The sequence below is a fragment of the Peromyscus leucopus genome, chromosome 7 (assembly GCF_004664715.2).
Source record: "Peromyscus leucopus breed LL Stock chromosome 7, UCI_PerLeu_2.1, whole genome shotgun sequence".
Taxonomy (NCBI): domain Eukaryota; kingdom Metazoa; phylum Chordata; class Mammalia; order Rodentia; family Cricetidae; genus Peromyscus; species Peromyscus leucopus.
In genome coordinates, this window is record NC_051069.1 from 74,443,821 (window position 1) to 74,468,204 (window position 24,384).

Here is a 24,384-nt window from a genome sequence, read left to right on the forward strand (position 1 = left end):
CAAAATGAATAATCTTGCCTGGTTCCCTTCAGTCCTTTTTGACATTATACAACTTACAGGACAGCAGCCTGTTCTTTCGACACTGAGGCTAAAAAATATACGTCGGTGATTCAGAATCAAGGCGTCGAAACAGCAGATGTGAAACAGCACTGAGCACACGAACCTCTCCAAATCTGCTGGCTGTGGAGGTGGAGGATTCCTGAGTGGGGCTGAGAGCTGTGCCTCCTGCAGAGAGTGGCAAGGAGCCAGAGGCGGCACCATCAGGAAGTGCAAGCAGCAGTATGGGCCCTGACGTGTCTGTTTGCCAAGTCCTAGAGGCCTTGCTGACGGACTATCGTGAATGCTTTTTATGGAAACTAGATAAATAGCTTGCGTCACTGTGGCCATTTCTCTTTATCAGAGAAGTGCAAGAGTCTATGAACTGCAAATGTCAAGCTGGCATATGCTAATGTGTAGTCACTTTACACACACACACACACACACACACACACACACACACACACACTATACACACACACTGCAATCTATTCTTCAAGGGTCTGGTTTTCTTTTTTACAGAATCAGACAGAAAGACACAGATATGTACTAGCTGTCCAGAGGCGTATCAATGGGGTTGTAGCATCTCCCCTTTTAGTTCTTTAAATTTCAGATCTTTCAGGACCAAGAGACTGAGCATCTATGTTCTATCCCAACTCAGGCACATGTGTAAGAACTTCATTCCTCACGGTCTGTACTTCTGTGCCACATCACTGTGTGAGAAAGTCACCTACAGGAGGGTGTATGAGGAGAGAGGACGTTTTCGTTCTCTGAACCCCACCTTCTCTTTCTTGCTCTGTAGGGGATCCTGATCCTTTTCTCCCTGATTCTTTCTTCTTTGTTACCCATCAAGTTAAATAGCAGGGCTGTGCCCCGGGCGAACTGGGTATGTAGGGCATCCAATAGAACAATCCGCCGCACTATCGCTTGGATCACCCTTATCTACTACTATATTTAATTTAGAAGGATTGCCTGACTCAGACAAAGTCCATACATGCCCAGACTTCTCTTCTCTCTCTCTCTCTCTCTCTCTCTCTCTCTCTCTCTCTCTCTCTCTCTCTCTCTCTCTCTCTCTCTTGTTCCACTTTGCTGACTTCTCATTTGCCTTCTCCCTACCATTGTTCCAGACTCTAACATGGTTAAATTGTTTGCCTGAGTTCATTGTTTAAGGATTAATTGGCCACTGTGCCTTTGCCTGGTTAGAAAGCAGAAGATTGTATACAGGAAGGGAACCCAGTATCATAATGGAAAGAGAGATGAAGCCATATTTTTGAGGGACGATAGCACTCATCTCATGGTACCATTATTCTCAGAGGTGAAAATATGCAATCTGCTTCCTACGTTTCATCCTCAGATGAACGGATAGAGATGTGGTGGGTATGTGAACCTTATGGAATACTGTTCCAACTTTATGAAAGGAAATATGTCATTTAAGAAACACAAGTGAACCTGGAGAATATTAGACTAAGTAAATAAGCCATGCACTGAACGGCAGATGCTCAGATCTCAAGGAGCTAAACTCATAGACGCTGAGGAGAAAGAGGAGGCTGGGGAGGGAGCAGTAGGGACAGGCACACTTAGGAAATTGTTGGTCAGATGATACAAAATCCAAGTTAGGGAAAGGAAATAAATTCAAAAGATCCATTGTACGTATCGAAGATTATTTCCAATGACAATTAATCATATACTTGAAAATTACTGAGAGAGTATTTTTAAATGTTTTTACCACTCAGAGAAAAATGACTGTCAATTAGCTTGATTCAGCCATTCCTTGATATGTACAGATGTCAAAACATGATGACATATACCATAAATACACAGAATCTTTAAATTATAATCTACATTTAAAAGTAAAAGAAATAAAAAATACTTTTAGTCACTAAGACTGGGTCAGAATTTTGATTGTACTCTTCACACAGATAACTTCTTTAACATTGATGAATGACTGTTTTCTCATCACTAAAATGCAATCATGTAGGCACCCAGAAAATGTAAACAAATCAACGTATGTAAAATAAATGTTGAAAATGATCAGACTCAGGGCCCCTTCCCCTTTCTCTATTTCTTACCTTCATTCCTTTCTCCCTCCCAGAGCCTCTTTTATCTCATATATGGCATAGGCAAAATACAATAAGCAGTGATTGACTAATGGGGGCAACAATGCTAGTGAATGGAACATGTTTGTAAGGTGCTCTTTGTGATCAGTCCAAACACTTGTTTGGCATAAGCATTTAGGTTTCTAGAACTCTCCAGGACAGAAAGAGTAATGTAGATGAGAGGAATATTATTAGTGTTCTTGTGTGCAGCTGTATACAGTTAGACATACGAAGTAGATATTTTCACTGGGTAGAGATGTATATTGATGGCCCTGTTCCTAGGACGTTTTTCCCACATATGTTTTTCTCCACTCAAAAGAGAACTGTGAAGACCATGAATTCTACTCACCTCTCTGTCATTTCCCATCATCTCCTTCCCTTATACAACTTTGACACCTTTCAATAATTCCACGATGCTGCGATTTCAATGACTTCATACAAGGCATTTCCTCCATCAAACTCACCTTTCCCTTGAGCTAATTGTTCATCTTGTCTGTTAGCACCAGCATCACTTACACATGATGGAGAAAGCCTTTCCTAAACCTCCTGCCCTCCTCTCATGGTTCTTTAACCCTTTCCTTTTCAGTTCACCATTTCTGTTTTCATTTTTTGTCACTTTCCTGTCTGCTGGTTTAGTTGTGGCCTTGCCTGCTCTGTGTCACTGTTTTGAGAGCTGCATCACCAACTTTTGCTCTCATCTTTTTCCCTAGAACACTCCAGAGTTCCTGACACATAACAAGTAGACGCTCAAACAGCATTTGTTAAAAGGATTAATGGGGAGGGTGTGTGGAAGTACTTCATGAGTTCCCATTTGTTGCTGTCCTGGAAGTGTTTCTCAAAGCTGGAAACAACTCAACATACTTCTTACAAACTTATTTGTCTTAACAGACAAATCTCTGAAAAATGATTTTATTTCCATCTTAATTCTTGATGTCAAATTCAATAGTAACACAAAAAGAAGTTCCCCACATTAAAAAAAAATTCAATGACAATGTGAATACATGGAAAAATGTAGGAAGAAATTACGTCTTTCTGAAATAGGCAGACTTCATAAGTCATGTAATGTGCTGCAGAAGTAATTTTATGCACTGTTCCCAATACCAGGGTCACCTACCTATGACTTTTCAACAGTCATGTTTCTCCGGTTTCCCTCTTAGCATCTCTGTGGAGCTGTAGATACAGGTACACTCCTTCTACCAGGACAAAATGACTCATACTGCCTCTGACATCAGAGATTTAGCAAACAGAATAAAAGGTAACCAGAGTGCAATTGCTTGGCTGCTGTTACTCAGTTACTATCTGGTAATCTTCCCATCTCTCTTGGGCTTCTGGTGTTTTCAACTCTATCTAATGAGGCTTGGAGTTGTCCTGATGTGTCTAGTTCTGTGATATATTGAGTCTAACAAAAAAGGTAGCTATTCATAACAACAGGAAGCCAGTGTTTAAAAAGAGCACATAATGACAGAAATGGGCATTCTGAAGCAGGACAGTGTCTGGAAGTGTTATCTAACTTACTTAAATTTCCATTCTTAGTATCTGGTTACATATAATTCTTCAAAAAATTACTATTGGTTCCTAATTGAATAAATAATATACTTTCTTAATTAGTAAAATCTGTCACTGTGCATTCATAAAAAATGGACTATCAGTCCTGGTTAGCTTTAACAGTCAAATTGACACAGCCTAGATCCCCCTGAGATGAGAGTCTGAATCAGAATGACCTGTGGGCATGCCTGTGAAGGACTGTCTTCACTGTTAATTGATCGAGGAAGTGGTATCATCCCTAAGTACACAGTCTTACCTAATCAGTGTAAGAGAGCTAGATGGACATGAGCTAGTCTGCCAGCCAGTTAGCAAGCAACATCCTCCATTGTACCTCCTTTACTTTTTGGCTATGAAGAAAGTTCCTTGGTCAGAGGTAATACCATGTGGAATAGTGAGCAAGCCTGCCTTTACCTCCCATCTTGACTTCTCTCAGTGATGGACTGTGATTAGGAATTGCAAACTGAATAATCCTTTTCCTCCCCTAAGATGTTTATACTCAGAATATTTTATCATAGCAACAGAAAGAAAACTAGGACAAACACTAAGATATCTTTCCAAGAAATGTAAGAAGAATCGTCTACAGATTGTCATAAAACACAAATTTTGAGATAAAAATGGAACACAAAAATAACTGACTTTTCTTTCCATTTAAGTCAAGCTAAAAGAACTATTAAAATAAACTCAAAAAAAAATGAACAGGGTCATTTAATTCTCTCACCTAGAAAGGAAATCAAACATTTTTAAAGCAAATCTATAATAGAGGCTGTAAGAAAGAGGAACTAAATGTTGAGAAATACAAAGCCCAGCTAGTTAACTCCTCAAAGGCTCACAGTGTGTTGGGCAATGTTTAATATCTAGGCATATCCCTGAGAGAACACAGGAGAGGAAGTAGAGGAAGTAACAGTATGTCACAGAGAAATCCAGGGAGACTTCAGGGAGGAGGTAGCCACTGAAGACTTCTTTCCAGGGTACTAAGGCAATCCAGTCACAGCCAAGCAGAAAGTTTGTTATGGAAAGCTAGACACATATGAGTGTGGATGGCTATCTGAATCCCTCTGCTCATAACACATCTGAGACTGATACACTTTAGATGAACATATTTCTAAGACAACATGACAATCACAACAATTACTATCAACATCATTATTAGCATTAAAAAATACTTTATTTTTATAACCCTGGAGAAGTCAGAGGGGATGAGGGGTAAGTATGTGATAAATATATTGTATTAATGCATAGTCTTTCTATTTCTGGAAAAAATGTTATTCAAATATCAATTATTAAATCTTAAGGATATATATATTCTAGATACTCATTCAATTCCCAAAGTCAAACTATGTGGATAAATGTTGGGTTGAAAATAAGATAAGGACAGGATTTGAGGTTGCAGCGACACTACTGTTAGAATAAGGATTCATGTTAGTGGCTATCTGCTTTGCAGGAATGCATGTTATTCTCTCCTAGTCTAAGGGAATATTTGTTTTAATTGTTTCTTTTATTTTTTGAGATTATAATATGATCATCTTCCCTTTCCTCCCTCCAAACCTCCTTGCTCTCTTGCAAATTCATGACCTCTTTTTCGTTGTCATCACACACACACACACACACACACACACACACGCACGCACGCACGCACGCACGCACGCGCACACACACACACACACACACTTCCCAAATCTGTAAATACAACCTGTTCAGTCTGTATAATGTTACTTGATGTATATTTTCAAAGCTGACCTTTTGGTATTGGATACCCAATTGGTGTGCTCTTCCCTGATGAAGACTCCTACTGTCAGCATCCCTTAGTTTCGTGTGGTTCTTTGTGTAGGGCTGAGACCTAGGAGCTTTCCCCCGCTCCACATTAGCATGTCTAATGGCATCATCCTGTTCAGCTCATGTTTAGGCAGGCTTCCTGATGAGGCTTAATGGGTGTAGCTTCTTATGTTCCTAGGAAACACAATCTCACATCAAATTTCCAGGTCTTCTGGCTCTTACAATATTTCCACCCCTTCTTCCACAATTATCTCCCTGAGCCTTGGGTGCAGGAGTGGTTTGTAGATGTATCAGTGAAGACTGTGTTCCATATCTCTACATTTTGACTGGTTGTGGTTTTTTGAAATGGCCCCTTCACCTGCTGCAAATAGAAGTTTCCATGAGGAGGGTAAGAACTACACTTATCTGCAGTCATAGGAACAAATATTTAGAATATAATCAAGGATTGTAATGGCTTAGGAAATGGCAGTTGTAGGTTCTCTTCTAAGATCTATTACTTCAATAGCCCTAGGTAGGTGGCCAAGTTTCTCATGCCAAGCAGGATGTACCCTCTTGTTGAGTGGGTCTTAAGTCCAATTGGAATACTGTCAGTTGCTGTCAAGGTATGCATGCCAATACTTGTGCACTTAGGATTATTGTGCCATGCTGGTCATTGTTGTGGTTCGTAGGCATCGGGGTAGGACTGAGGGTTGCTTTTCTCGTTTGGAAGCTTCCATGGAGCCTTCTGGTACTATGAAAGCTAGTCCTTGGGGAGGAGACTTTCAGATCAGTTCCAGTTCAGGAACCTCTAGGCCATATGCCTGTAGTACACAGTGTCTTCAGCAACAGGGACTTACCATCCATTTCTTGTGGGGAGGGGTCAAAAAAGGGCAATAGGGATAGCTTATAATGTTTCGGAAGTCTCTTTAACAACCCTGACCCGCAACTCAGAAGATGTATTCTCATGCCTGCTGTTGGAGTTTTTGTTAGATCGTCTTTGGCCCTTGGATGGAGCATTGTCAGAATAGATGCGAAAATTTCATGTAAACTGTATGTTTACAAATCAACTTATGTGCATTATAGGTATTTGGGGTAGACAGTTAATAGTGTGATCCCTTATGATGTTTTTTGACATCCTTACTCTAATTTTACCCTCCTCCATCCTTTTTCTATATTTACCTTTTCTTCCTCCCTAACTAGAGCCCCACCCCCATTTCCCATTTCCCCCTTCAGATCAGTTGTGCCCCGGTGCTCCCTTTTCTATTTCTTCCCCACTACTCTAGTCCCACATTCGTCCACTTTCACTTTCCCAATTTCTGCAGCTCTTCCAAGCTATGTGCTCTCATCTGAACACTGGACCTAGGAGCCTCAGATGAGAGAGAACAGTCAACATTTGCCTTCCTGGGTCTAGGTTACCTTACTCAATGTGGTCTTTCCCAGTTCTACCCATTTACCTGCATATTTCATGGTTTCATTTTTTCTTTACATCCAAATAGTATTCCATAGAGTATATGGACCAAATTTTCATTATCCATTCATATGTTATAGGACAGTTCAGTTGTTTCCATTTCTTAGCTAAGGAGTGGAATGGCTGGGCCATATGGCCGATTTATTTTATCTTTTTGAGAGTTCCCCACACTGACTTCAGAGTAGCTAGACCAGTTTGTATTCACCAATAATGAATGAAAGATCCCTAAGGGAATATTTGAGAAGAAGACATTATGGAAGCATGAAACAGAGAATTTGCAAGTTCACATCATTTAACATAAAATTCATGATACAGAAGGCTTCAGAAGTCAGATCCACCCTGAAAATGGTAATTTTATTCTAAAAGACTTCAAATATTAGCAAATTTTATGAAATAGTGTAGTGGACTCACTGATTCATCACTACCCTTCAACAATTATCAACTTACTAACATTGCTTCATTTCCCTTTTTAGTTTTTGTTTCACTTGGATATTCAAATACCATGCTAGACATCAATTCCTTTCCCTCATATGTGTGGTTACATCCATCTTCAACTGAAGAGGGAGGGCATCTTGCCTCTGTTGCCAGTACAAACAGATTTGAAAAAGCATCCTCTTTCAATAGAAGATGTGATACTAATGAAAGTTTTCAAATTACACTCAAATGTAATATATATAGGGATGAAACATAAGAGACCTCTGACTATTACGGTATCACATCTTTAAAAGTTGATTCTGAGCATACTATTCTGGATGAGAGCCTCTTGAGCATTTCAGTCACAAATGACAGAGTCCAAACAGGGAAGTAGCATGTACAGTTGCCTGCAACTGAGTGCATGCATGGATTCAACCGGGAGATGTAGTCACAATGTCTCTCTCACAGGAAAATGTAAAAGACAGAAATAAAGTCTTGCCCTTTAAAGCCATTAGACAAAAGGACCATGTACTAGCCAGAAAATTTGGTGCCAGCAAAGTAGATAGGTATATTTTCACTTGAGCAATGCCTGTAGGCAGCTTATACAAGAGGCAGTTGGGAAGTCAGTTATGTTCCCTTCAAAACACTTTGCCCAGAATGTCCACCCCAGCCTCACTTCTATCCCAAGGGTGAGGGTAGAGTATTGGCCAAGAAGCCAAGTTTTAAGAAATGGCCTCAGCAGTTGTGGTAAAACTGACCCTAGGTAAAAAAGGTTCACTGGTCCAATTTAAAGTCAAACAAAGCATAATCTGGCCAAAAATTTGAATACAGAATCTTCATGATGTGTTCTTAGTTCAGATCTACAAAAAATTCAGCTAAACTGCATAAGGGAAAGACACAAATTTTTAAAACAAAACAAACAAACAAAAATACAAACTGTGCGTCTGATTAGTCAGATGTTGCTAGTCGCTCCTGCACGTGCTAGCCCCTCGGGGAACTTCTCATCTCAGGCCGCCTTTTCAAGCCGCTCTGCAGCCAAGGGGTCCCTGTGGAAGTCCGCCCAGCCGATGGTGCTGACTCAGCCACACCAGGATCCGGAGCTCCTCTGGAAGAGTTGGTCAGTGCACCTCTGATGTGAGAGAAAGGAGTGTGCCGGGCCCTCTAATTAGATACCAGCACACTAAATGACTGGATTCGTAGGGGTAGGCTATCATTTGACCACCTGGATAAGAAAGGGAGCGATGGCACAGAGATGATTTTTCAGCAAATTAGCAGCAGCTGCCAAATTGCACACCCAGGAAGCCCGAGACAGCAGCTATTCAACAGATATTCTGTGCGAGGCCTAACGTTTTCTTAAGGCAGGTTTTTGCGAATTTTATGTTGTTAATCATCAGGTGGGCTGAGGGCCCTGCTGAGAAGTGTGGATTGGACATGGCCTTCTCTCTCCAGCTGGATCACACTGATACAAATGCATAGAAAAGACAATGCACTTAACACGTGCAGCCTTTCCTTCTTTTTTACCTCCATTTATTTACCTGTTACATGAGATCTGTACATGTATACCTAAAACCATCTCCTGGTACTGATCTGAAAATGGCATAAATAAGAAAGACACATTTTAAAAGTTGGAAATGTCAAGCATCATCTTTATTATGATGTTCTTTAAGCTACCAACAGTTTAGTGCTTCCTTCTCTGTGTTTTGTTCTTACCTATGTAGTATAAGAATATTTGGTATTTACCACCTTACATCTGTCAGAATGGCTAAGATCAAAGACACTGAAGACAGCTTGTGCTGGAGAGGATGTGGAGCAAGGGGAACTCTCCTCCATTGTTGGTGGGAATGCAAGCTTGTACAACCACTTTGGAAATCAATATGGTGCTTTCTTAGAAAATTGGGAATCAATCTCCCCCAAGATCCAGCTATACCACTCTTGGACATATACCCAAGAAATGCTCAATCATACCACAAGAGCACTTGCTCAGCTTTGTTCATATCAGCATTGTTTGTAATAGCCAAAACCTGGAAACAACCTAGATGCCCTTCAACTGAAGAATGGATAAATAAGTTGTGGCACATATACACAATGGAATATTACTCAGCAGAGAAAAACAATGACATCATGAGGTTTGCAGGCAAATGGATGGATCTAGAAAAAAATCATCCTGAGTGAGGTAACACAGACTCAGAAAGACAAATATGGTATGTACTCACTCATAAGAGGATACTAGATGTGGAACAAGGATGACTAGACTGCTACTCACAACTTCAGAGAGGCTACCTAGTAAAGAGGACTTTAAGAAAGACACAGGGATTATCCAACAACAGAGAAATGGATGAGATCTACATGAGTAAACTGGATGTGGAGAAGGGGGTAATGAAGGGCAAGGGTCAGGGGAAAGAGTTTAGGGGAACAGGAGATCCCATTTGGATCAAGAACAGAGAGGGAGAACAAGGAAAAAGAGACCATGGTAAATGAAGACCCCATGGGAATAGGAAGAAGCAAAGTGCTAGAGAGGTCCCCAGAAATCCACAAAAATAACTCCACAATAGACTACTAGCAATGGTCGAGAGAAAGCCCAAACTGACCTACTCTGGTGATCGGATGGCCGAACACCCTAACTGTCGTGATAGAAACCTCATCCAATGACTGATGGAAACAGATGCAGAGATCCACAGCCAGGCCCCAGATGGAGCTCCAGGAGTCCAACTGGTGAGAGAGGAGGGATTATATGAGCAAGAGATATTGAGACCATGATTAGAAAAAGCACAGGGACAAATAGCCAAACTAGTGGAAACACATGAACTATGAACCAATAGTTGAGGAGCCCCCATGGAATTGGATCAGGCCCTCTGGATAAGTGAGACAGTCGATTACCTTGAACTATTTGCCCCCAGGCAGTAGAACCGGAACCTGTCCTTAGTACATGAGCTGGCTTTTTGAAACCTAGGGCCTATGTTGGGACACTTTGCTCAGCCTAGGTGAAGGGAGGAGGGGACTGGACCTGCCTCAACTGAATCTACCAGGCTGAGCTGAATCCACAGGGGAGTCCTTGCCTTGGAGGAGGTGGGAATGGGGGGTGGATTGGGGGGAGGGGGAAGCGGGAGGAGGGACTACAGGGGAATCTATGGCTGATATGTAAAATCAAATTAATTTTAAAAAAGAATATTTGGTATTTATAAATACAAAGGAAAATTTTCAGATCTAATAGTAAAATCATAATTTGATACTAACTCATGAACATGCTTAACTCTTAAGCATTGTATTAGTCAGGGTTCTCTAAAGCAGTGGTTCTCAACTTTCCTAAAGCGGCAGTCCCTTAATTCCTCAATCTGTGGTGACCCCAACCATAAAATTATTTTTGTTGCTACTTCATAACTGTAATTTTGCTATTGTTATGAATTGTAATGTAAATATCTGTGTTTTACAATGGACTCAGGCTACCCCCGTGAAAGGGTTTTTTGACCCCTAAAAGTTATGACCCACAGGTGCTCCAGAACAAAACTGATAGAGTATGTACATGTATATGTACACACATACATACACACATATATACATACATACACACACATATATGTAGTGGGTAGCCGTTCCAGCTTTGATCTGGAAGTTACAATCCCCATTGAGGCTTCAGTAACTGTTATGCCTACAAGGAGGGGCCAAGAGAGGACCCTGAAGACGCGAGATCAGGATGCGCTGCTTCTCTTGGTTCCTGGCCCCTGGATGCTGGAGGTAGACCGAGCAGAGTTCTCAGAGAACACAGCCGGACTGTGCTACATCTTCCCCAGACCCTGCAACCTACCTATCCCTTCATTTGTAAGTTATGCCACTAAATAAACCTCCCTTTTAACTACGTGGAGTGGCCTTAATAATTTCACCAATACATATATATGTGTGTGTGTGTGTATGTGTGTGTGTGTATGTGTGTGTGTGTGTATATATATATATATATGGATTTATTTGAGTGGCTCATGTGTTATGGTCTAGCTAAGTCCTAAAATGGCTGCCTACTAACAGAAAGACCAAGAATCCAGTTCAATTTACAAGGCCAGATGTCTCAGGTGGTCTTAATATAAGTTGGAATCTTGAAGAATAGGCTCTAATGCCAGTGAGAGTGAGGGCAAGCAGGTAAAAGTGTCTTTCTTCCTTGTCCTTTACATAGGCTGTCACCAGAAGGTATGGCCCAGATTAGAGGTAGATAGTCCCACCTCAAAAGATACAGATTTAAAGTGTGTCTTCCTACTTCAAGGATTTAATTAAGGAAAAAAACCTTCACAGGTGTGCCAGCTGTTTGGATTTTAGTTTATTCCAAATGTAATCAAGTTGTCAACCAAGAATAGCTATCATACACATTGATACATTTTTTTATATATAATAATCTCAAAGGAGAGAAGAAAGTAGTAAAGAAAATAAATTCATAACTAAATTACACTAAAGAGTTGTTAAGGAGGGCAGATCTCATGTTCTCATGTTAATTGTTCTTACCACAATTAAATAAAATGGAAAGGAGACAATAAGCAACTTAGAATCTTCTTGGATCCATTCCTGTAAACGCCTTTGTGGACTCTGGGAAAGGTGAGAGCATAAGAAACGACTAAGGTTCTATACGCTGATCTTAGAACCTCCTGAAGACTGGGACTTGGCCCTTACACTGTTGACAGGAAAGTTGTTGGGAGTCTTCACTGATGTCTGTATTGAACAGAAGACTCCTGGAGGTAGACAGATGAGTGCTCTCATCCTTTGTGCCCTGCCCTTCCACCCTCCTTTTGTGCACATGCACTGGAAAGAGAGGAAAACAATGAAACAGAGGTTTTATGGAAGAGGGAACCTGGTTTACTTGCCAATTTCCAGTCTAAATCTAAGTTCCTAAGAAGAAGCCGTCTTCCACAGAACTGTTACTCAGCAGTAATCCATTTCTGCTGTCAGAGTGGTTGGATGGGTGACTCCACAACCAGACTTTCCTGGTTGAGATCTCCATCCAACCAACCATCACCACCCATCACAGACTTTCTGCCAGTGGGAGTAACATAAAATTGCAATGTTCTGTTGACTTGACACACAGAAGCTCTTAGAAAACAGTGAGTGAGTGAGGTTCAAACTAGGCCCACTCACTGCATGTGGGAGACAGTTGTGTAGCTTGGTCTGTTTGAGGGGTACCTAGCAGTGGGATTGGGCTCTATCCCTGGTGCATGAGCTGGATTTTTGGAGCCCATTACCTATGGTGGGAAGCCTTGCTCAGCTTTTATTCAAGGAGGAGGGGCTTGGGCCCACCTCAACCGAATGTACCTGGTTTTGTTGACTCCCCATGGGAGGAGGGAATGAGGGGGGGGGTCAGGGGAGGCAGGGTGGGGGGGGAGCAGGAGGAGGGATGGGAGGGGAAACTGTAGTTGATATGAAAAATGAAAAAAAAATTTAAGAAAAAAATACAGTGAGTGCTTACAGATAGTGTGTTTAGAAAACTACTTTCCTGTTTTTTACTCTTCCTATGTTTTAAATAAGAAGTATCTAATTTACAAAAAGAAGGAAAAGAAAAGGAAAAATTCTGCTGTTTTACTAGCTATAGAATAAACGTGTTTAAAATTTGACTTAGAATTGAAATGAAAGACTTCTGGCAAGTTCTTCTGAGGCCAGAAGGCAGAGCTGCCATGAAACTGGAAGCATCGCTAATAGAGGGCACCCTGTGAAATCAGGACCCTGCAAGCACAGTTGGAGACACAGTTCTTCCGGAGACTGGCCCTGGGAGACAGACCATGAGTATCCAGCTTTCATTATCTGTTTGGTAAGCTTTGCTTGGGCAAGTAAATGCTAAGAAATTAGTTGAGAGAAATAAATTCTATCATGTTCACTGCATTATGCATAATCCAGAAGAACTGACTTGAATCTCACATAGGAGAATGCCCACTTAGTTGGCTATTGTACCACTGGTAAGAGCGTTAGAACTATGAACACATGTACATATGTATCAGTCTACTTTTGTGCATATATATTTTATTTTCTCAAATAAATGTGTATGTAAATATTTTATTAAATTACATGTTTGACAATAATAAGGGAACTAGAAAAAAATTGTGTCTTGTCTGAATCATTCTTTAGTTGAGCTCCTTTGTCATGTTACATATTGATACTCACTGAATAAATTCACACTTAAAATACAAATATGCGAAGCATAGATCTCCTTCAGTTGAAACAGTCTGTTTGGATGGTACTTCCTGTCTTTGTAATTTGTCTTATGCTCCTTGAACTTGGGCTCTCCTCCTTCCCACCCTCTGCATAATAAAAGAGAAGATGAAGTGCAGCACTCATCTTTCTGTGCTTTCTGCCTTCGGGTACAATATGACCAGCTATTTCAGGCTCTTATGGTGGACCGCATCCTCAAACTGTGGGCCAGAACCTCTCACTCCTCCTTTAAGTGTCTTCTCTCAGGTACTTTGTCACAGCAAAGAGAAAATAACAAGTGCACAGATTGGTGCCCACATGTAGGACTGCTGCCGTGATTAACCTGACCATTTAAAACTCATTTGTGGGAAGAATGGGGAAGAGTCTGGAACTTTGGGCTAGAGAAACTCTAATAGGCTGTCAGCAGAGCCTATGGGCTATTCTGGTGGTCGTTTTGAAGACCAGAATGCTGAGAGAAATGTGGACAGTGAAGCCCTGGTTCAGAAGGAGACAAAGAATCTGTTGGGATCTGGGTAGGAGCTATTCATCCTATATTCTGGAAAGGAATCTGAGCCTGTTCTCTCCATATCTGAGTGCGTGAGTGAGGATGAATTCAAATTTAAGGAGTTAATTTGTTTTGCGGAAGTCAGCACAGGTGTCTGGATATGTTATGGTCACCGCTTACTACTCTGATCCAGGTCTCTAGTACAAAAGAGCAACACGTGGAAAAGAAAAGTAAGAAAAATGGCAGATTGTTTAGGAAGGGGGGGGAGTTTAAAATTTCAGACAAGGCAAGTGCTAAAATATCAGTCATACCTACTAAAAATTAGCATTATCAAAGAGAAAACCTATACTCACAGAAAATATGCTCTGATCCCACCCACCAAAGTTTCCATTTTGTGAAAATGCAATTTTTGTTTTTGTTTTTGTTTTTGTTTTTGTTTTTGTTTTTCGAGACGGGGTTTCTGTGTGTAGCTTTGTGCCTTTCCTGGAACTCACTCTGTAGCCCAGGCTCGCCTGGAACTCACAGAGATCCACCTGGCTCTGCCTCCTGAGTGCTGGAATTAAAGGTGTGTGCCACCACCACCCTTGCCAAAAATGCAAATTTATTCAGGAGAGGGCTAGAGAAGTGTTTCTCCATGGTAAGCTATTGGAGGTCTGTACAACTAACTCTACAAAGGTCCAGACTACATCTGTAACTGGCAGCAGAATCTGCCAGTGTTGTCCACATGGTACTAGTTTTATAAGAATGATGAATGCAAGAGTGAGAGTGAAATGGAAGCTTGTGTCAAGGTTTCAAGAGATTACTGACGCCAGGCAATGTGTGTCAGAGTTGAATTTCCTGAAAAATGACTGTGAGTGGCCAGTGCATAAAGTTGGGAAGGTAATGCCCAAATTTCAATAGATGTCTTAGAATGTAGTAGACATCAGGGCTATGGGATATCAGTCACCAACCAAGACTGACTGATGAAATTGAACCAGTCCTAAAGAGAGACTACATATGTAGCAGAGGGTACAGTTGGAGGGGAAGGACTACCAAGGTCCTTTAGAGCCAGATAATGCTGTCATTTGACCCAGATACTGGAAATGTAGCTGTAGATTTTGTATTCATCCTGGTGAGTCTTGATTCTGCCTTAGTCCCTTCTTTTCTCACTCTACATACATTCTAGTATTTTGGAATGGGAATATTTACTCTATATAATTACACAATGGACATACACAAGTGCTTGTGGATGTTAGAGGGATTCCCAATCTCAGAAGAGATTCTGCACTTACACTTTTGAATGATGTTGAACCTGTTAAAGACTCCTCTGGGGACTTTTGAAGCTGGACTCAGCGCATTTTGTATTCTCAGTTGACCAGGAGCCTGTGGGGACCAAAAAGGGAAGGTTATGGCTTAGAAGTGATTTGTTTGTGTATTAAGTTGATACGGAGTGGACTGATGATGGTTAAAATTGATCTTCTATGGGATGAGGTCTAGAGTCTCCTAGGACACACCTTTGTGTATGTCTTTGAAGGAGTTTGCACATTGGCTGAGAGGTGGCCACACCATTCATTCCAAGGACTGACATCACAGAGTTAATTAAAAGGCAAAAGCAAACTGCATCTCTTTGTGCCTCCAGACTGTGAATACGATGTGATGTGACCAGCTGCTTCAGGCCCTTGCGCTGGTGTGGTTCCCCACGATGCTGGAGTTTACCCTCAGACTGTGAGCCAAAATAAACCTTTTCCACCTTAAATTGTTTTTGCCAGATATCCCACCACAGTAATTCACAAAGTCACTAACCCAGTGGGTTTTTCATAGAAACTTTTGTTCTCCCCCATCTAGTAAGAAGTGCCTCCCGACTGTCTACCGAGAACTGAAGTCTTCCTAGCATCTCCACACCGTCAATTTTGCATGCTGTCTGAATAATAGAGGACACTGTACACAGTTTACTAACTTTGGCACTGCTTCCCTTCCCTTTGTTTTTATTTATTTGTTTTGTTATCATGTTTTTCTATCTCCCTTAAAGAGAAGACATATTCCTCTCCACTTTGGGGATGTTTATTTGGAATGAGAAAAAAAACTGGCAATTATAATTTAATGTATCAAAGTAGAAAACTGTGCCAACGTATTTAACCAGATACAGATTTGGTTGGAATTCCAGAGTTACTCCTGAATTGAGGCCTTGGAAATTCTGAACCATGCTTATCTTTTATTTATGATCCTCTGCTAAGGGCCACATTGAGCCATTCTTCACAAAGTTAAAATTTTGGCTTGGAAAAGTTTCGCTTCACAGACAAGGCATCAAGACAAGCTCATGTCGCTGTCTTTTTCTTTTCCTTTCTCATCATTGCTGTGTCTGTTTTCTTCCACTCAGGACTCTCAGGTCGGTGTACCACATCCCGACAGACAGAGCTGTTTGTAAAAGCAGACTATGATAAAGGCACCATTGGATGGGCATTCCTGAGATTGAGTTGCTGATCTCTTTAATTTCCTTCTCTCTCTCTCTCTCTCTTTTGTTTCATAAGATATTTTGGCATCATAAATATAAAATATTATTTATGGCCTCCCACCAGAGATGGTCTGAAACATTTCAGAATTCCAAATTTTACAACTTAAAACATGCATGTAATCTCCAATTTTAGAGCAAAATGTCCTGTTATTAGAACCATATTTCTCTCCAGTGATTTGCAAATTTTCAAGTCCCTTCCTGTGGGAATGTGTATCCTAGATGCGCAGCTGGACAAACTGACTCAGTCTTCTAGGTCACCAGGAGACAGTCAAGCTGACTACAGGGCAGTAAGAGCCCTGTGGCTTAACTTCAAATATCTGACTCTACTCCTGCATGAAAAAGCAACTGTGCTTCATTGGTGGGTTATTTAATGTTTGACTAAGGAATAAATGCTATACTCAATTTGGGTAATTTAAGGAAAGATTAACAGAGCAACTGCTTGTGAGAGTAAAGTTATGATGAAGTCACAGGCCGTGAAGCTGTAACAGCAAGTTGAGAGAAGGGGCTGGTTTTACCATAAGCCAGAAGACCCAAAGTGAGGAGATGCTGTGAGAATCAAGAGCCAGATGACCGAGACAGGAGTTGGCAAGAGCTTGACCTCCAGTGTAGGTAGCCAGAAGAAGTTGAATACAGCTAGGAAGAAGACACACGTTGAACCCCACAAACTAGAATCTGAAGATAAGGGAGTCTTTGTTGACACAAACCATACATTTGAGTAAGTACCAGTATGAATACTGGATCTGAAATAGAAAAGTACAAGAAATAGAGAAATAGATGGAGTCTCTAAGGCTCATGGCTACTGCTAATGAATAGGTACGTCTATGTTAATTTAAAAAAGTAGCAATACTATTTCTTGGTATACAGCTCTGAATAGTACACAAGACTGTACCTCCAGTGGACCTTGACCATGCCATTCCCATTGGCAGAGATGTTAGTTCAGTGATAGGTACAGAACCCAGCCCAAGCCTATCAGCCACTGACTATATACCTGCTGATAGTCATTGATTCAATGGGCAGGCATGTTTCTGGCATTTCCCAGATAGGAGTAAAATTGAAGACTTTAATCTCCAGCTGTCTAAGAAGTCCTTTCTTCCCTCTTGGAAACCAATGAGGAGGCAAGTGGTTCTGGAAAATTCTAGCCTTTGCCATCCAAAGTCAGAAAAAGTAAGTCTAAAAGAAACAAAATGGAAAAAGTCATCCACAAATTATTTATGGTGAGGGCCTGAGTCAAATTATGCTTCAAGTTGGCCTGATTTTGTATTTTTCAGTCACAGTGGTCTCTGCAGTCCTTTGTTTTTAAATTGGTTAGCATAGAGCTTTCTGCTGATGGCAGAGTGTTTCCATTCTTGCTATCTTTCAATTATGGGGGACAGTAACAGGATTTCTAAGCTTGTTCACTATCTATCCTATACCAGATTAAGGACACACACACACATACACACACACACACACACACACACACACACACACACACACACACACACACGGGCGCACGCACGCACGCACGGGCGCGCACACACACACACATGTACACACATTAAACTACATTTTCAATTCAAACAAGGTTTATTTCACTCATTCCTTTATGCCCTAGGTCTGTCCACTCTGGTGTTCTGTGACTCCTTTAATACAATTCAGATCAAGTTCCCTTTTTTTTATTTTGATTTCTGATACTTTCATTAGTTTAACAACAATGCAGATATCTCACTAGCCATTAAAGCAATCATGTTCCTATCTGCCAAAATCTCCCTATTTTACAAACGCATGCCCAAGAGTCCTTTTTAGGTTCATAGGTGGCTTTTTTTTGTTTTTATTTGCATATTTCACACCCAGCTTCCTTGATCACAAGTATGCACATAGAACAATAATACCACATGTTTAGCTATAAAAATAAAAATATGTAAAATGTGGTTTAGCAACTCAGGGATTTGTTTAGATTTAACTATCAGCAACTAGATTCTAAAAGTAAATTAAAACATGGCAATTCTCATATCTACAGTGACCAAAGCTTGTCACTGCCCAGTATACACGTGTTTCTTTTAACCCAACATTTATTGACGTATAACTGAAGAACTGAAACTGTGTTTACTTAAGGAGCACAGCATAAAACACTATTTTAAACAATCTGTACACGTGGTAATTACTTTATATACTTCTCTTATTCTTTAGTAGTTTGTCTAGCTTAAAATTGTCAGGCTTTATCTTCCCATTTGAAAACATGGAGTGCGTAAAGCCTGCTCATCCAATAGGCAAGGAAACTTCATGCCCCTACTAACCGGTAATGATGACAAGATAGCCTGAACCAGAGCAAGAGTCCACAGAGAGGCCAGGGTAGCTTCTGCTCATTGATGGGAAGAAGACAGTACAAAAGCTAGCTTTGGTTGATCAACTAGATGGTGAGAGAAGAACTGGAAATCTAGTGATTTATGAACAGGGTAGTAGTGGCCCATCATGACTCAGGAAGCCTGTAGTTGCTATAAGCAGGCAAGTGATGCAGGAAGTGAGTAAAAAAATAAAAATAAAAATAAAACAGTGTCTGATGGGAATCAAAGAATACAATGGCAGCAGGGATGGAGCATTCTTGGTGATAAAATCAGTTAACCCCGCTTCACACAAGTAACTGGCTACTGGAGCATAAAGAGGCAACCCAAGGGCCCATAATTAGTTGGCACACTCTTCTTATAGAGTCAGGAGGACAACTGAAAACTAAAGAGCTGATGCAAGTCACTGCAGGGACCAGGACTATCTGTGGCCAACATGTCCCACTTAAAGCATGACCCCAAATACATTGGTCTGTGCTGTGATTAGCTATATGCATGCTTTTTTTTAATTCTTTCAACTAACTATTTCATTTATTTATAAAACCTTATGTTAAATGTATTAAACACTATGAATTGAATTACACCCTCCCTAAAAAATATGTTGAAGTCCTTACACCTCTTCCCCATGTCTCACTCAGAATGATCTCATTCGGGAACAGAGATTGCAAATGCAATCAGATGTCACCCAGTAATAGGGCAGGGCCTTCATCCAATAGAACAACTATCCTTAACCAAGAAAGAACAGACAGCCAGAGGTAGAACACTTACATGGTAAGGAGGCCAAGACTGAAGTGCTACATTCATACAACCAGGGATGTGAGGATTGATTGATTGATAGTAAACTATCCACAGCCCAGGAGTGGTTCTCTCTACAGGTTTTAGGAAGAGCATAGTCCTGTTGATTTCTTGATTTTGAACTTTTAGATTCCAAAACTGTGAACAATACGGTTTTATGTTTGTTTGAAAACATCCAGTTTACATCAGTTTGTCATGTAGCCATAGAAAACTGACAGAGAAAAAAGCACCATGCTGCATCTCATCCTTGATTACAAAATACACCCTGAACTCATTTATGTATGTTTAGGAGATCAAAGACAAGTGCAAGTTCAAATAGGATATGCTGTCAATTAACAGTTGCAAACCTACTTAAAACTTAAAAAAATCATACCTAAGCACTTATAAAGTAACATACCCAAGTTCTATCAGTCATTTTGATACTAATGTCTGGATGAGTGTTATATAATGGAACATCTTGTAGCAGGAATTTTAAAAGTTCTTATTAATAAAATCAAACCCGAGGCCAGTTATTGGGGTCAATGCTGGTAGATCAGAGAGACAGAACAAGCCACAGCTAACCTCACCTTGCCGGATCCTCAGCTGGTCTTGTTTCCTCAGACTGGAAGCTTCTGTGTCCTCATCCCAATGGCTCTCAGCTGAACTGCTGCTGGAAAGCCTGAAGCTTAACCAGCCACATGTTTAACCAGCCAAATGCTTAACCAGCCAAATGCCTCTAGTTTCTTGTCCTCACGCCTTATATATCTTTCTGCTTTCTACCACCACTCTCTGGGATTAAAGGCGTGTGTCACCATGCTTGGCTGTTTCCAATGTGGCCTTGAACTCACAGAGATCCAGAGGGATTTCTATCTCTGGAATGCTAGGATTAAAGGTGTGAGTGCCACCACTTTCTAGCCTTTGTATCTAGTGGCTGTCTGTTCTCTGACCCCAGATAAATTTATTAGAGTACACAATATTTTGGGGAACACAATACCACCACAACATCTAATATGCCAAGCACTGTGAAAGCATTCTCCAGCCTGTGCCTAAGTAGATATCAATACATCCTACAGGTTGTCGGATGAATAAGGTGAGAAAAAGATGGCACAGAGGCATGTCATTACAATTAATAGCACATAATTTTCACTTGCATTACTACAAAGCATCAATCCTTACCTGCAGGCTAATGTCAAACCTGAACAGTGAGTAACATTGACATTAGTCCTTCTTTAACTCTTCCTCCCTTCCTTCCTTCCTTCCTCCCTGTGGTGCCAGAAATCAAACTTATTCAGTCACACATGCCAGACTAGTACCCTACAAACTGAACTACATCCCTAGCTCTAACTCTCAACTTACTGTATGTTGCAGTGACCACTGATGTCACCACTATTGCGACCATGCTTCATTCTCATCGTATCACTGATATCCCTGGCCAGTGATTCTTGGTCTTGCTGTACATCAGAATAACCTGGGAAAAATTTGGAAGATGTCTGCTACTAAAATTAAAAAGAATGATAACAAAGGATACTGACAAAATTATGGATGAAGATCTCTTCTTACCTTGCTGACAGGAATATGAATATGACATAGCTTTTTCTCTGGAGGAGAATTTGGCAATATCTATCAAAATGTCATATGACCAAGAAATCTCACTTTTAAGAACTTATTCCAAGCTTTAAATCACTGTAAGTACAAGAGAATTGTAGGTAAAAAGTTACTCACTCTGTCATTATTTGCTGTAATAAAATATAAGAAGCCACACAGATATTGCAGGGAGCTGTTTGAACATTTTTGGTTTTTTAACTTATTTTTTTACAGTTTTGGGACAGTCACCTGAAGTTGTATATAGTTTAAAACTATAATGAGAAAATGAGGACAACTTAGACAAAAAAAAAGGAAATAAAACAATGTACAGAGTGGTATATTACTACATATTAATATCTATGTATACTTTAGTATTGCACTGTTCAATTTCCCTAAAACAAAGTAAAAGAACATGGAGGGTAAACAACAAATGCACATATATAGCTCCCTTTCTGGAGGAAAGGGAATGGACTGTAAAAGGAAGTGGGAAGAACATAGGTTTCCTTGAGTACAACCTTTAAAAATGGGTGTGTTGCCTAGAAGCATGGCTGTGAACCATGCACATGCCTGGTGCCCATGGAGGCCAGAAGAGGGCCTTGTTTTTGAATTATCATTGAATAGAAATGGTAGCTCTTAGAGAAATAGCTGGTTCTGTATCAGAGACAGATGACATGCAAGGTACATGCACTCGGGCACACACACATAAACACAAAATAAAATAAGTAAATATTTTTGAATGAAAAAAACTAGCATTCACCACCTGAACCAGGTTGCAAAGTACAAAGTAACATACCCAGTCAGTCCTACTGTGATATAAGGGAATGAATACAAAGGCACCTATGTAGAGTTCTTTTAAAAACTGTTTAACTTGGATCCTCCCATGAACATGCATTCAGGCAGATTCAGAAACATTCTGTAAGACAAGCCTGAACTGTTCCAAACTGGAAATTGCATCAAAGCAAAATACACATGGGAAATTGCTTTGGACTAAGAAGTTAAAAACACAGAACAGTGGAAGTGAGGTGTGTGATCATTGATCGGAGCTCAGATTTTCAAACCAGGTAAAATGTTTGGTTAAAAAAAAAAAAAAACAGCAAGAAAAGGTGGTGAACAGTGAACAGTGAAAGCAGTTTTGGTATCAGCTTGAGATCTTGTTGACAGAGGTGCAGAGCTATCAGATAATATGGTTTGTGTGCAGTCAATTGCAAAGTCTTTGTGATTTGAAGGGATTAATGTTTTTCTAGATCCCTTCAGGAGACAAAACCATCAATGACACATTTTTTAAAATCACAAGTTCATGCTGATTATTCTAGTTCAAATCTAATACCTCAGGGTTTATCCCCACCTTCTCGATTTCATATTTATACACTAGTTCTTACATGTTATGGATCCTGAATCTCCATGATATTGGTAAATTTGCTCATTAATTCTATTCTATAACATACAGATCCTCCAAGAATATTTATTTTAATCTGTTGTAAACCAACCAATTTTGTTTTCTACTAAAATTATAACCTCAAAATCATATTCTTTTACATTTTGTAGATATTGAAGCTGTGGCTCATCTGAGCTTTCCTTTTCTCCTTTTCCAATCAATTTAACATAATTGTTTTGTAACCCATTGACTACATAAAACCGCACCTTAAGAAAGCAAATTGCAAAGTCACAACAACAAATAATCCAAAGGATGCAAATTGAAACAACCCATGCATAAGGACAGAAACATGGTAATAATTAGCACAGACCTTGCACATAATCAATATTTATCACATCCAAAGAATCAACCAGTTAGCATCTCTGATTGGCTCAGACATATGGTATGCCGTGGGAATACAGTTCCCACAGTGTGAAATAAGGCAGAAAATTAGTGATATTTAGGTCATGGGGTCAGAACTCTAAGTAGCAGATGCTTCACCTAAAAGTAAAGGTCACAGGGAAGGAGGAAATAGATATTTTACAGTCACATTGTCTCTTCTTACTACAACCTTAGTGTACATCATTCATTTATCACTATATTTTGTCCAAGGATTACACCTACTTCAACGGTGTTCAAGGTCACCATCAGCAATCAATCAAAAATATGCAATATACATATATGTGCATATGCTATATTATATATAAAATATACACATACACTGTATAATTAAAGCAGATAGGGTATATTTAGAGAGAAGATAGAAACCAGTAGGAGTGTGGAGCAGGGATTAGGGATATTAATTAGGGTGTGGATATGAGCAAAGGACAAAATATGTAAGAAAATGTCATAAAGAAGCCCATTATTTTTCATGCTAACCAAAATCAATGTACGTGTGTGTGTGTGTGTGTGTGTGTGTGTGTGTGTGTGTGTGTGTTTAAGTAACATATTCACTAGACATTTAGGAGGAGGTATAGGTGATCAGTGGAACAGGAAGAATAACTTCTAATGCTTCGTGGCACAGTATCAGAACTGTCATCATGAGACTGCATACAATTAACTACAGTTTTGAAATGGTATTCTGAAGAATTTTGATTGTATGTGTGTTTGCAGTGTCACACTATAATTGGTAAATACGGATGATTATCATATGGATTAAAAATAAGTGTTTATGTGGGGAAACTAGTGAAGAGAGACCTACAACTTTCGAATTTTATTACGGATCAGGCAACAGTTGCAAGTGGGAGAGGGGCTGCATCAGGAAGGCGGGAGAGGAAGTTGGGCGGGCCAGCACCTAGGCAGGGTAGCCAGCACTCACTGGCTCTTCAGTGAGAAAGCAAGGTCAAGTACAGACAAGGAGCAACAACAATGTCCCTTTGTTGCACAGGGATCACAGCGGCAGTATATGATACTGCGAGTGCTTAACAATGGCTTGCAAAGTGAGCACAGCACAGTGAGGCTGCCCCACCCCCGCCCCCTGCGAGTTGCTGATTGGGCTATCATAAAACAAGTCTGAACCAGAAGGCTACAGTAGAGCTATCATTTTGTGGGGTTGGTCGGTATCTACAAACCCGGAGCGTTTGAATAAATTCAAGGAGTTCTTGAGCATGGTTTCCTTATCTGGTCGTTTTGTAAATAACACCTATGTTTTTCCTCTCTTTGAAATTCCACTATAATATTATTAGTCATTTTCAGGTATACGTTTTTGCATGTTAAATAGGGTGCAGCATAGAGCAGTTTGAAGTTCTAAGGCAAATGATGGGTTTGGGGAAATGTTAATGCAGCATTTTATTTGTAAAATGTTCTTTTATTACAAACATCTTGCCAA